Source organism: Camelus dromedarius, chromosome 11 (assembly GCF_036321535.1).
Source record: "Camelus dromedarius isolate mCamDro1 chromosome 11, mCamDro1.pat, whole genome shotgun sequence".
Lineage (NCBI taxonomy): Eukaryota > Metazoa > Chordata > Mammalia > Artiodactyla > Camelidae > Camelus > Camelus dromedarius.
In genome coordinates, this window is record NC_087446.1 from 29,771,373 (window position 1) to 29,782,902 (window position 11,530).

Genomic DNA, 11,530 nt, shown 5'->3' on the forward strand with positions numbered 1-11,530 from the left:
ACAGACATTGAAAATAAACTAATGGTTACCAGTTGGGGAAGGGACAAACTGGGAGTTCAAGACTTGCAGATACTAACTACTATATATAAACTAGATAAACAAGTTTATACTGGATAGCACAGGGAACTATATTCAATATCTTGTAGTAATCTATAATGAAAAAGAATATGAAAATGAATATATGTATGTATGACCAAACTATTATGCTGTACACCAGAAATTGACACATTGTAAACTGACTATCCATCAATAAAAAAAAACTCATTAAAAGGTACACTTAATAGCCATATATTCCACTTTATGTAAATTATACATCAATTTAAATAAGGAACAAAACCTCTAAATGTACAACATGATCTCAACTTTATAATGAATATAGTGTTTGTATATATACTTGCAAAAAAGGATTCGGAAGGGATTTTTGGGTGGTGGGATATGGGTGGTTTTTTTAACTTTCTTTTTTTTCAACTTGTCAACCAACTTGTAATAGTTAAAATAAACACAAATGTACAAATGTATTCAAATATGTTGCAACGATCCTCTCTTGCCCTTAATCTGGATATTCCTTCCCACTACCTCAACGGGTAGTGTGCAGATTACCCAAAACATCAAGGAGCCACATTGAGATTCATAGTGCACTGCTTTTCCATGGAGTAATATCACTGGGTATCCATCCCTGATAGTGGTCCTGCTTGGGTTGTACTCGCTGGTCATTCATCTTTCAGACAGCTTCGAATGCCAAAGTCACACCAACAATGTGGTCATTTTGAGGCACGCATTAAGTAGATCTTATTTATAGTACCCAAACCCCTCTTAGAAGCAGAGGAGAAGGCTTCAAATAACTGAAGGCAATACAAATGCTTTATGATGGCTCCAAGAAGCACCTGTTCTTTGGCATATGTCCGGCCAAGCTTCTAAGAATGGTTTTACCATTAGTTTCAATCCCATAAGCAGATTAGCTGAGCTCCACCCCCTCTAGTAGGCCTATTATAGATAAAATTAGCCCATCTTTATGGGACAGGGAAGCCTTCTGTTCCAGGAGTGCTCACGGCCAAGGCTGGGTGTCTGCCACCTCTTGTTGGTAGCAGCTCATGTTCACATGCAGCCCACGAATCTCAGCATGGGCTGCTGGGTGGTTAACCATGCAGGCAGAATTACCTCCTAACAATAACAGCACAAACAACCCTGGGGCAGTTAGGATGGGTGGAAAAGGGAGGAAACAGTCACAAGAAGATGAAACATAATTACATTCTTCCTCCTTAAAACCCCTGCAGGATAGATACAAATTGAGAAGTGAGGTAGGTGGGAACAAGTGAGAACAGAAATCCAGTCTTTCCTTGGGACACAGTCAAGGAAGCTGGCAGACACAGTACTAAGAGAAGCTTGCACCTAACAACCTGGCTTGGATCTGAATCAGGATGCCCACAGGATCCATCACACTAGCCCACTGGACAGCTTGTCAAAAATGTCCCACAGGACCATCAAACTTACCTGGTCTCAAATTGAACATTCCTGTATTGTCTCCACTCTATTACCGCTTTTGCAAAGCCCCCATCTCAGTGAATGACATCCTAATCCACCCCTTTACCAGACCAAGAACCCAGAAGCCATTTTAGACCTCCTTCTTCATTTTCCACTTACAATCAGTTACCAAGTCCTACAGAGTCTATCTCCTGAATAAATCTTTCTTGATTAGCCTTTCTCTCCAGTTTGTGCCACCATCACAAAACCTGTTCTCCACTTAACTGCATGCCTGACCTTCCTAAATTACAAATCAGATCACACCATTGCCCTATTCCAGTTCTTCCACGGCTCTCCATTGTCTCCTCAGAGGTTTCTTGAGACAATCTCAAATGCCTTCATTCCCAGGTATTTAAATATGCGCAGTCATGGGGTTTAATACAGCCAAGTAGAGGGCAACAGGGAACTGGAAAAGAGCTGTCTCAATTAAAGGCATTTAAACCTAAAACTATTTTAAAACAGCTGCACCAGCCCAATAAAACTCTTTCTGAGGTCATTTTGATACTCCTGGTCTATAGAGCCCAAACTCACTAGCCTGCATTTAAGTCTGAGTTAGCTGATGTCTGCTTCTTTGGCCTCGTCTTCAGCTATTCTTAGCAAGTAGCTTTCGTTTTCCTGAAGATTCTCTTTCACACAGCAGTGCCTTCCCTTAGCACAGGTCCCTCTTCTTCTTTCCCTGTTTGCCTGGAAACTCTCATTTCAAGACCTCCGCTGCCAGCCTTCCTGGAGACCCAGGGAGAGTAGTACTCTGGACATACATCTGTTACTGTTCTTCCTTCTCAGCTTACAAATATTTACTTTGCTTCCCTACTAGATAGTACTTAGGGGACTCCTCTTATAATTGCACAAATTATATGCTATTATATAAACAGCAAAGGCAAAATTTCCTAGAGACGGTTTTCCTCCTCAACATTTTAAATAAGACTGAGAAAGTATTGTTTGTATCACAGAATATAATTTTTTTTTTTGGTTGATTTTAGGTGTCCTCGAAGAGCTCATGGAGATTTTAGGGGGCCTCTAAATATGCACCACCCTTATGTAGTCTCTGCCCACAAAACCTTTATTGAATACGATACTGTAACAATCTTATTCCAAAAAAGCTGCTTTAAGCCTTGGTCAATTTCACAAACTGTTAATGGAGTAATATTAATCATTGCCATAAATGTTTAGTGTTCAAAAGAAGGAAAGGAAAAAAGAAACTGGTACATGCTCCAGAGCCTTTTAAAATTCTCTCTAAGAACTAAAAGGGAACTCAACTGCACTCCCACAACTGGGTCACAAGCTCCACTGGCTGAAGTAGTTGAGTGCTTAGTCACATGAAATAGTTCTATTTCTCAGAACTGGTCCAAAGGGACCTCTCCTGCCTGCAGAGATAGAAGTAAAGAAAAAAGAATCTTTCCTATACCTTTAAGTTTGACCTGTCTCACTTTTTCCTCCCTTCCTGTTCATTGATTTAAGTCATTGGAGAGGTGTGAAAACAAAATGGAAAGTTGGAAAGGGAAGAGGTAGTGAAGGATGAAGGGGAGGGCAGTAATGGGGGCTTTCGAGGTAGCTACGCCTACAGTGGCTGAGGTTAAATGAAGTCAACCACAAAGCTACAGTAACCTCACCACTTCCTACTTTGCAAATAACAGGCTGATCTCTAGGTCTGACTTAAAGGTGAGTGGTCTGGAGTGAACTCACTCATTGTACACCAGTCCTTCCAGAATTTTTTAAATCATTATGGTTTGGATTATACATGCTTTTATTCTTTTTAACCAAATGTGAAAGTAAGTAAGATTTGGCTGGGGGAAAAATACCACAAAGCAACTCTAACATAAAAATGAACCTGCTCATGATAGAAAATTGGGAAAATACAGGAAAGGGTAAAGAAAAAAACCCCATCTATACTCAAAGATCTTCATATAATTATGACTGTATTATATTTACTTTTTATACTTAAAAAACTAACTTTGTAACAAGCTCTTGCCTTTTTTCTAGAAACTAAGCATAGTTTTTTATAGCTACATAGTACTCTTTGAAGTGGATACTGTAATTTATATAATCATTTCTCTATTACTAGACATTCGGGGTTTTTTCCCCAAATACTTTGGAATAATAATATGGATTTAACCCTTTTAAAAGTTCTCAATACTAGTGATGAGTAAACAAGAATTCCTCACAGAAGGTGCAGGCAGCAATAGACAAAAGTTTAGGAAGTGTTTTAGCCATCGGTTTCCTTTAGCTGAGAAAAACAGGTACAATATCACTAGATTATGGACAGAAGCAGGAATTATTCTGAAATTTCCTCAAGAAAAATTTATTTAAGCCTCTACTGACCTGAAGGTGGGACCAGTTCTAGGAAGGCTTTGTGAGAAGAGAGGACTGTTGAACAAGGAGTACAAATAAATGAGAAGTGGTATAAAGATATGCAGTTGGGAAGAAGAAAACTCAGGCTCTTATGTGACACTTCGCAGAGGTTTCGTCCCATCACTGCCTTTGATGGTGACTAGACTGTCTGATGAGCTTGCCACAAGTTCCTAAATCTCTGTGGAACACTTTCTTAAACAAAGAACTTCAACACCATTTGTAAATAGCAATCTCCTATTTACCCTAAGTGTCTTTCCAACAAATCATTCATCTTTTCCTATGCTCCTTAGACTTTGCCAGCAACAGAGTAGGGGCAGATGTTACTCACAGAACCCACATGGCTGGAATCACCACAGTGGGAAGGAATGCTTTGAAAGTGATACAGAATTTACAGTCTCCCTAAAACCTAATTTCCTTGAAATTTCCCTGGTAATCTGGGGGAAATGAAATGTTATGATCATTATACTTCCATTTGATTTTCACTTAAGTCAAGTTTTTCCTTAGAAAGTTATCTTGAAATTTTGAATGTGTTCTGTTTTACCCAAAATGTTTCCAATTTTTATCAGTTTGTCTTCACAAAACCCTGAGAGATGGGTAGGCAGGTATTATGACCCCGCTCCAGAAAGAAGAAAACAGATGAAGGGAATAAAGGCACTGCCACCAGAGCACAGATGCCTTGTCTTTTGGCCCAGAAAGCCTTTTCCTACAGACTAGAACAACACAGTGGCTTTGGCAAATGATATCGTTAGAGAGCCCATGGAGACATAGCTTGTGCTCCTGTGATCAGATATTTCAAAACAGTTTTGTGCTTCAGTTTCAAATCGGATATAAACTCAGTATTTTCCTCAAGCATATACTGATGTATTCTGTCTTGAAACATCCCTGAGTTTATTCAAATGTGGATTTTTAAAATTTCTTATCTAATTAATCCACATAGAAGTAGGAACCAAAGATAACTTTAGCATTCATTTTTCCAGATAGTTAAAAGCGATAAAGATGAATCTTCACATACAGTACTATATTTGAAAAACTATGGTTGAGATTTAAATGGCAAACAAAACTAGGAAATGCAAGTGTGTCTCTTAAATGCAGAAAAACCCACTATGCTTGGCTTAAATTAAATAAGTGAATATTTATCCTACATTATTAAACTCTGTTAAATAAGGAAGAACAATACTTTTTTTCTTTGATGACTAGATATATAAAGGCTCAGCCTGAAAAATTCATCAATAGAAAAGCATCTATGCATGGATGTTTGCCTTTTAAGATAATGTGACTTTTACAGAAAACTAGAATATAGAAGACTCTTGGAGAACATGAAACTGAAATAGAACATGTCTTCTATACACCATATTACTAATTTTATTTTTAAAAATGAAAGGGAAAGTGATCATGAAAGCTACTTTCATTAGGGAGGGGCAGGGTCCTGTGTTGCTTGTGCGCACACGTGTGTGTGCAGGGGTGTATGCACATGTGTGTTACCCTTGAAGAGCAGTTTCCAAAAGCCCTCAACTAGCTTCTGAATGTGGTTACAATTTGGCACCTGACCACATTGAGTTAAACGCTCTGCTCTACACTACTATAGTGCTTTATACTGCTTCATGTTTCCTGAAAAGACTGCAAACATCCTGAGGTTAAGAACTCTGTCTTCTACTTCTTTTGTATCCTCCACAGGGCCTACCACAATGTTTGTGTTGAACTTATAGAAGTAAATTCATGCAAAGTTTCATGAAAATCAGTCCTACTAACCATCCATTCTTGATCCTACAATAATCTGCATTTGTATGATATGGTTTCTATTATTTTATTATTATTAATTATTATTATTAAAAATAATCACTTTTCTGTGCTCACTCCCTGAAGATTTTAAAGCCTCCGACATAATTTATAAATGTAGTGAAAGTAGTAACGAAGTAACAGAAAGCAGGGAGCCCATCATCCCTGAATCTCTTGTAGACTGTTCATAGAGTGTGGTGAGACCCCTTAGGAAGGAGAGTTGGAGCAATCACGCAGTTATCTGCTAGCTCAGATGCATTAACTCATACCGGAATATGTAATTGTTACTAGAAAACTTCCTGTCTTACCCAAATCTACAATCAATTCCTTTTTAAGCAACAGGTATTTACTAAAACTGCCTGTGTTGTGTTCTTTCTGTTCTTCTTTCCTGGTTCCAGTTTCTGCTCCTACATCTGAATTCTGATTTATAAGCTTATGATCAACCCAAAACTATAATACCTTATTCTTGAACCCCATACCTGGATTACTGACAGTGTCACCTGATTCCAACTTTGACTCTAGCTTCCTAACAAAAAATTCAGACTCCCACTGCCCTTGTCTGGGATTTATAGGTGGGTTCATTTCAGGTAGTGGTTCTTAATCCTTTTAAGGGGTTCCCTGAATATGTATGAAAGCTGTGAACTCATTCTCTCCAAAGAATGTATACATGTACACAAACACGTGATTTGTGTACAATTTCAAGAGGTTCATGATCCTTTAGAGGCCTCTTTTGAGGGGCTTCTGCTAGTAGGAACCTATAGCGTAAAAAAAGAAAAAGAAAAGAAAAAGCTACAAAAACAATGCACACCTACACAATCTAGAATCGATATTTATAATTACCAATGAATAACTTCCTTTTAACTTATAAGGGAGAGAGAGATAAACTCAGCTATCAGGACCAAATTAATGTACTTGTATGGATCTTTTCTAATCCTGATCAAAAGAGTTTCCAAAGAGCCAGAAAAGTTCAAGGACCTCCTCTGCTTTAGTCTCTACAAACAGATGCAATTAACCCATGGTGGAGTATGAGAAAAGCTAGTGTTTGTCTTTATCATTTCCAAGATTTTCCTTCTAAAACAAAAAAATCACCAAAGTAATATACATATACATTGTAGAAATGCTGGAAAGTGAGGAAAAGCATAACTAAGAAATTTTAAGTCACCCACGATCCCAACACGAAAGATACCCAATTGTCAATAGTTTAGTGTAGAAATTTCCAGTCTTTTTTTGTTCATATTTGTTAGATTTCCATAACATACTTTCCTTCAAATTCTCCTTCACTTTTTTATAAGAACCTGTTGTGCATTCAAAGATTTAATTGAGTCTTTAGGCGTATAAAAAATTTTCAGTTGCCTAAGACTTGTCCCAGGTCTATACACTTTTGAGCTGACTGCAAATTCACCTGCCAGTTATCTTCATCTAAACGTGCAGTGGTCTCTAGCTGAAGGTAACGCATCCATTAGAGATTGCTATTCTGTCTTCTAGTAGTTAGCTCTGCCATCAATGTTTGTCACTGTGATGATAATTATAGTTCTGGAATCCTGAGTTCAACTCTTATCTCAATTGCCACTTTCTAGTTTCATGAACTGGGTAAGTTACTTAACTCATCTGTGCTTCAGTCTTCTCATCTGTAAAATGGGTATGATGACGAAAAATAAACGAGTACGTGTAAAGTAGGTAGAACACAGACAGTCACCTAGGAAGCACTCAGTAGATGCTATCATTATTATTGTTTCCATATTGCTGTTGTTTCCTTTCTTCCATGATGTTCTCTGCTTTGTTAGTTCTGCTGTCACTGCTGGTGGAAGAGGTAAACTCCCCTTTTTAAACATGATCACAGCCCCCAAAAGTAACAATAGTTGCATAATAACATAAAATATTCAGTGTTCACATTATCTTCTAAATGTCTTCTGTTGTTGTTTGTTTGACTCCAGATCAAAACAAGGTCCATATACGTCTGAAATATGTGTAGTTTACTGTACAGGAATCATACCATAATGAAGGTGTTAAAAAAAAAATCCATACATTGCAATTAATTGATATGTGTTCTTCTATGGGCATTCTTTTTTTAGCCTTTATCCTCAAACAAAAATGCAGAATTGTTATATAGCAAAAACAACCCTCTCTGAATGAAACAGAAGTTCAAAATGCTGTCCTGGAGGAGTCAGTGAAAATGTTAAGTCATTGCCTTTGCCAAGGAGATAAGCACTAGGCATATACCTTTCTCTGAACGATAAAGAAGGAAAGGAGGAAGTGTGCTTTCCAGTAAACAATTTAATTAGCCACAGAGAACTGCATATAAATATGATGCCTGTGAAACAAAGTGCTCTGCAGTAAACAGGAATTGAAAAAATAGAAAATGGGTTGTAAATCTGAAAACCATTTATTTCAATAAAAAAGAAGATTATAAATGGCCAAATCATCTGCTTTTAAAGTTTTGCAAATGCTGGTTGGATTGATGTACACCTCTTAGGATTTTTCATCCTAAAGCTCAAATCTAACTTAAGGCTTTTGAATTTCCATACTTTGCTCACTCCATTCTAGTCTGTGCCTTTGGTAAAAGGAAAAAAAAATAATAATCACTTTGAGTGATTTGAAATTAATCAAAACTTCCACTTCATGTCTCATTGTAAGAATGTCTTCAGATTCTATCTTAAACAAAGCTCCTTTTCATTTTAAAATGGAAAGAAACTGCAGTGTTAGAATACAACACACAGGAAATAATTACCATGTAATAGAAGAAGCGAGACAAGCTCACAGTAATACAGCACAGGGGCTAAGAACATGCACTGCAAAAAAAGAACACTGCCCCCTGTTACTTTGCCTGTAAAATGGAAACAATTAATAGTAGCTGCCTCACAGGGCTACTACTGGGATCATTCACATGAGATCATGAGAAGCACCCAGCACTGGCTAACACTCAGTAAAGACTGTTATTATCATAAGACACAGGAAGGGATCATTTGTCATGATCAGTTTTACCATGAGAGAAGCTTACTTCACGGTAACGTTGTGAGTAAGTCACAAAAGAAGGTGGTAAGCTCCCCACTCACACACAGGCAGGCACCCCTATCACACTGCCTCCAAGACACCCTAGGACACCATTAAAAGAACCCAAGTAAAAGAAGTATCCTACACAGGAAATGTTAAACTGTTTCCCTCTCTGAGGTTCCAAATATTTGAAAATATTATAAGAAATGGCTTTGCGTGTAAATTCAAGGTAAGACAACACTGACGTAAGTGAACTAAACAGTGATTAACCTGAACTTGGACTTTGATCCCCAAGGGAACCAACCAGTGTAGCCCAGTCTTTACCAGCCCTGTAGAGGAAAAACAAGCTTGCATCTATCTCAACTGTGATCTGACTGGATATGATCTAAGCTTTGAACAGTGCCTAAGCACATTTCAGATGCATAATACATGTGAGACAATACTAAGCAGGGAGCTTTGGGCTGGGGTGTGCACCCAACACTGAGGAACTGACACAGGAAAGTGAACACCTAGCATTTGTAATTCGGCCTTTCTCTACTCTCTCATTTTAGTCAGAGTTCCCCTTTCTGTTAGGGCTCTCTCAAATAACTGAAAAAATCTAATAAGTTAATTAATTAACAAAAAGGGGGAGATCAAAGCATTCTCCGGTTTAAATGACTTATTGCAGAATTCCTTTCAAATGAAGATCCCTCCCTCACAATGTGAAAATCCACAATCTTCCTCAAGCACCTGGCCCTCTACATTACTTCTCCTTGAGGTAAGGGAAAAGAGAGATCTCCAACTAAAATTTCCTTACCAATAAATTAATCTTATGTTTCTTTAAATGCTTTCATTTTAAAGGACTTTCACATCCACTGTGGTATCCTAAGCTGTTTTGTTAAGCTTTGTACAAGATGGTAAAATTATATTATGTCCATTTGAGAGGTGAGAAAAGCTATATAGAGTAATTTGGTACATGTGAGACCTGAACTCAAGATCTTTTCAGCCAAATCCTATGGTCTGGAACCAGAAGCAAGTGGTCCCACTCTCATGCCCACTGGTTTTGTGCTATTGCCTTTCCTTCCTTTGGTGAGTTGGTTCCAGGCATCTTCCTCTTTCCTTCACAGTTCTGATTCGTGCCTCACCTCATATAATTACTAAATGGGAAAGCCTCGAGTGAACCAACATCCAATCAACCAGTATTTCTTTAATGCTGACTAGAAACCAGAACTTTGAAGAATTTTAAGCAGAGGGAAACTGAATCTTCCTTGTCACTTAAAAAGACTACAGTGAGATTAATCACTTTTATCAATTTGAAGCAATTATCTAGAAATAATATTTGCACATTATTTGTACTGGAGTCCCTAATAGGATGTGCTCTGTTCTTGTTTGTAAATCTGGAAATAAACCTCAAATGGCTCCTCTAAGAAAGCTTAGAAATGTCTCTGCAGAGACTTGATAAGATTTCCAATTGTGCCGTGATAAAACCTCATTTTTTAAATCACTTATTCAACATTAAGTCATTGTATAACCTTTTAACTGCTAAACTCTGGGGATAAGAAGATGAGGTAGATGTAGCAGTCCTTAACCTAAAGGAGGTCAGAATGTAGAAAAAGAAGACCAATGCCCTGCTTTGGCTCTCCAAGGGCCCCCAGGCTCTGAACCGTCAGCCCTCACAGCCTCCTGTGCCGCAGGTGGAACCCACCTCCCGCACCACATCTGCATCCACAGTGGCCCTTTCCTTTCATTTCTACAATCCCTCCTGCTCTAGACTTTACGTAAGTCCCTCAGCCTCGAAAGCTCACCAGGCTTTTGGTTTATTTAGCCCTCAGCTCATGCCCTGTTGCTTTTTCTGACCTGCAGATCTAGTCAAATTTCCCCATAAAACCCTCTACCACCTGAGGTCTTGTCACATTAATAGTTTACCTGTACTTGTGTGATTGTGTAATATTTGACTGTCTGTTCTCAGGTGCCTAAGTTCCTGGCAGGGCTGGGGCTGGTTTTAGATGCCAGTGCCTGGCACACAGTAGGTCCTCCAGGAATGAAGAATGAACGGTCAGAGGTGCCTGGACCTAAGCAGCCAGGGCTCTGTGTAGGGGACAGGAGGGCAGGGGCGGGGGACGGTGGGGGAGGGCGCTCACCAGAGCTTCCTTAACACCTTCCTTAAACCAAGATAAGCTTCTGGGCTCCTATCTTAGCGCTTGTATGAAAAAGTAAAATTTGTCCCCGAGAGACTGTAAGCCCCTATATAGCAGACATTCCATTCTATTCACTGCTGTGGCCCCAGCATCTAGCGGTGCCTGTTACTTAGCATGAGCCACACTTCGGAGATATTAGCCATTGCCAGTGTTAATGAATGCCTTCTGGAGGGTGGGACAAAGTGGGAGATGTTACCCACGGCTTCAAACAAACGTTTATGCTTGAGTCGACTCTTGAAAGAATCCAAGCGACGCACCGCAACCTCCCCCCCCACCCCCAACAACCAAAGATTTAAAAATAAAAAGGAAATTTTCTATCTCCCTTCCCCTGGAAACCAAACAAAACCAATAAAACCTCTTAACCAATGTCTTCACCTTCACTCTCTTCTCTCCCCGCACTTCACGGGCGCACTCTGGACGTCTACAAGTCACTGCGGAGACTGCAATCGCCGCGAAGCCTCCTGGCATTTCCTGACCAGGGTGCGACTTTGCTGAGGAGGCGTGTAGTTAGAGCCCCACTCGAGGAGGTGCTATTTAAGGTCCTCACAAGGAAAATCACAGGATTTACAACCAGGGAGGGAGAGGTCTTTGCTTCTTTCCAGTCACTGGTATTTTTGTGGAGCCCCGTCCTCCCGCGCTCTACTCGAGCACGAGCTCTCAGGCCCCGCGGAACTCCAGCCGCCCGCAGGCCGAATCTCAGTCCCCGCCACCACTCC

At 39.4% G+C, this 11,530-nt stretch overlaps 1 protein-coding gene across 6 annotated transcripts in view; it reads right to left on the reverse strand.

Annotated features, from left to right (window-relative positions):
* Positions 1-11,505, reverse strand: part of EEA1 (early endosome antigen 1) — a 454,873-nt gene extending 443,368 nt beyond the window's left edge. For all 6 annotated transcript variants that reach the window (XR_010383157.1, XM_064491578.1, XM_064491581.1 and 3 more), the window contains exon 1: positions 11,190-11,505. The gene's annotated coding sequence lies outside the window, so the exon portion shown is untranslated. The remainder of the gene's footprint in view (positions 1-11,189) is intronic.
* Between the last annotated feature and the right edge of the window lie 25 nt (positions 11,506-11,530).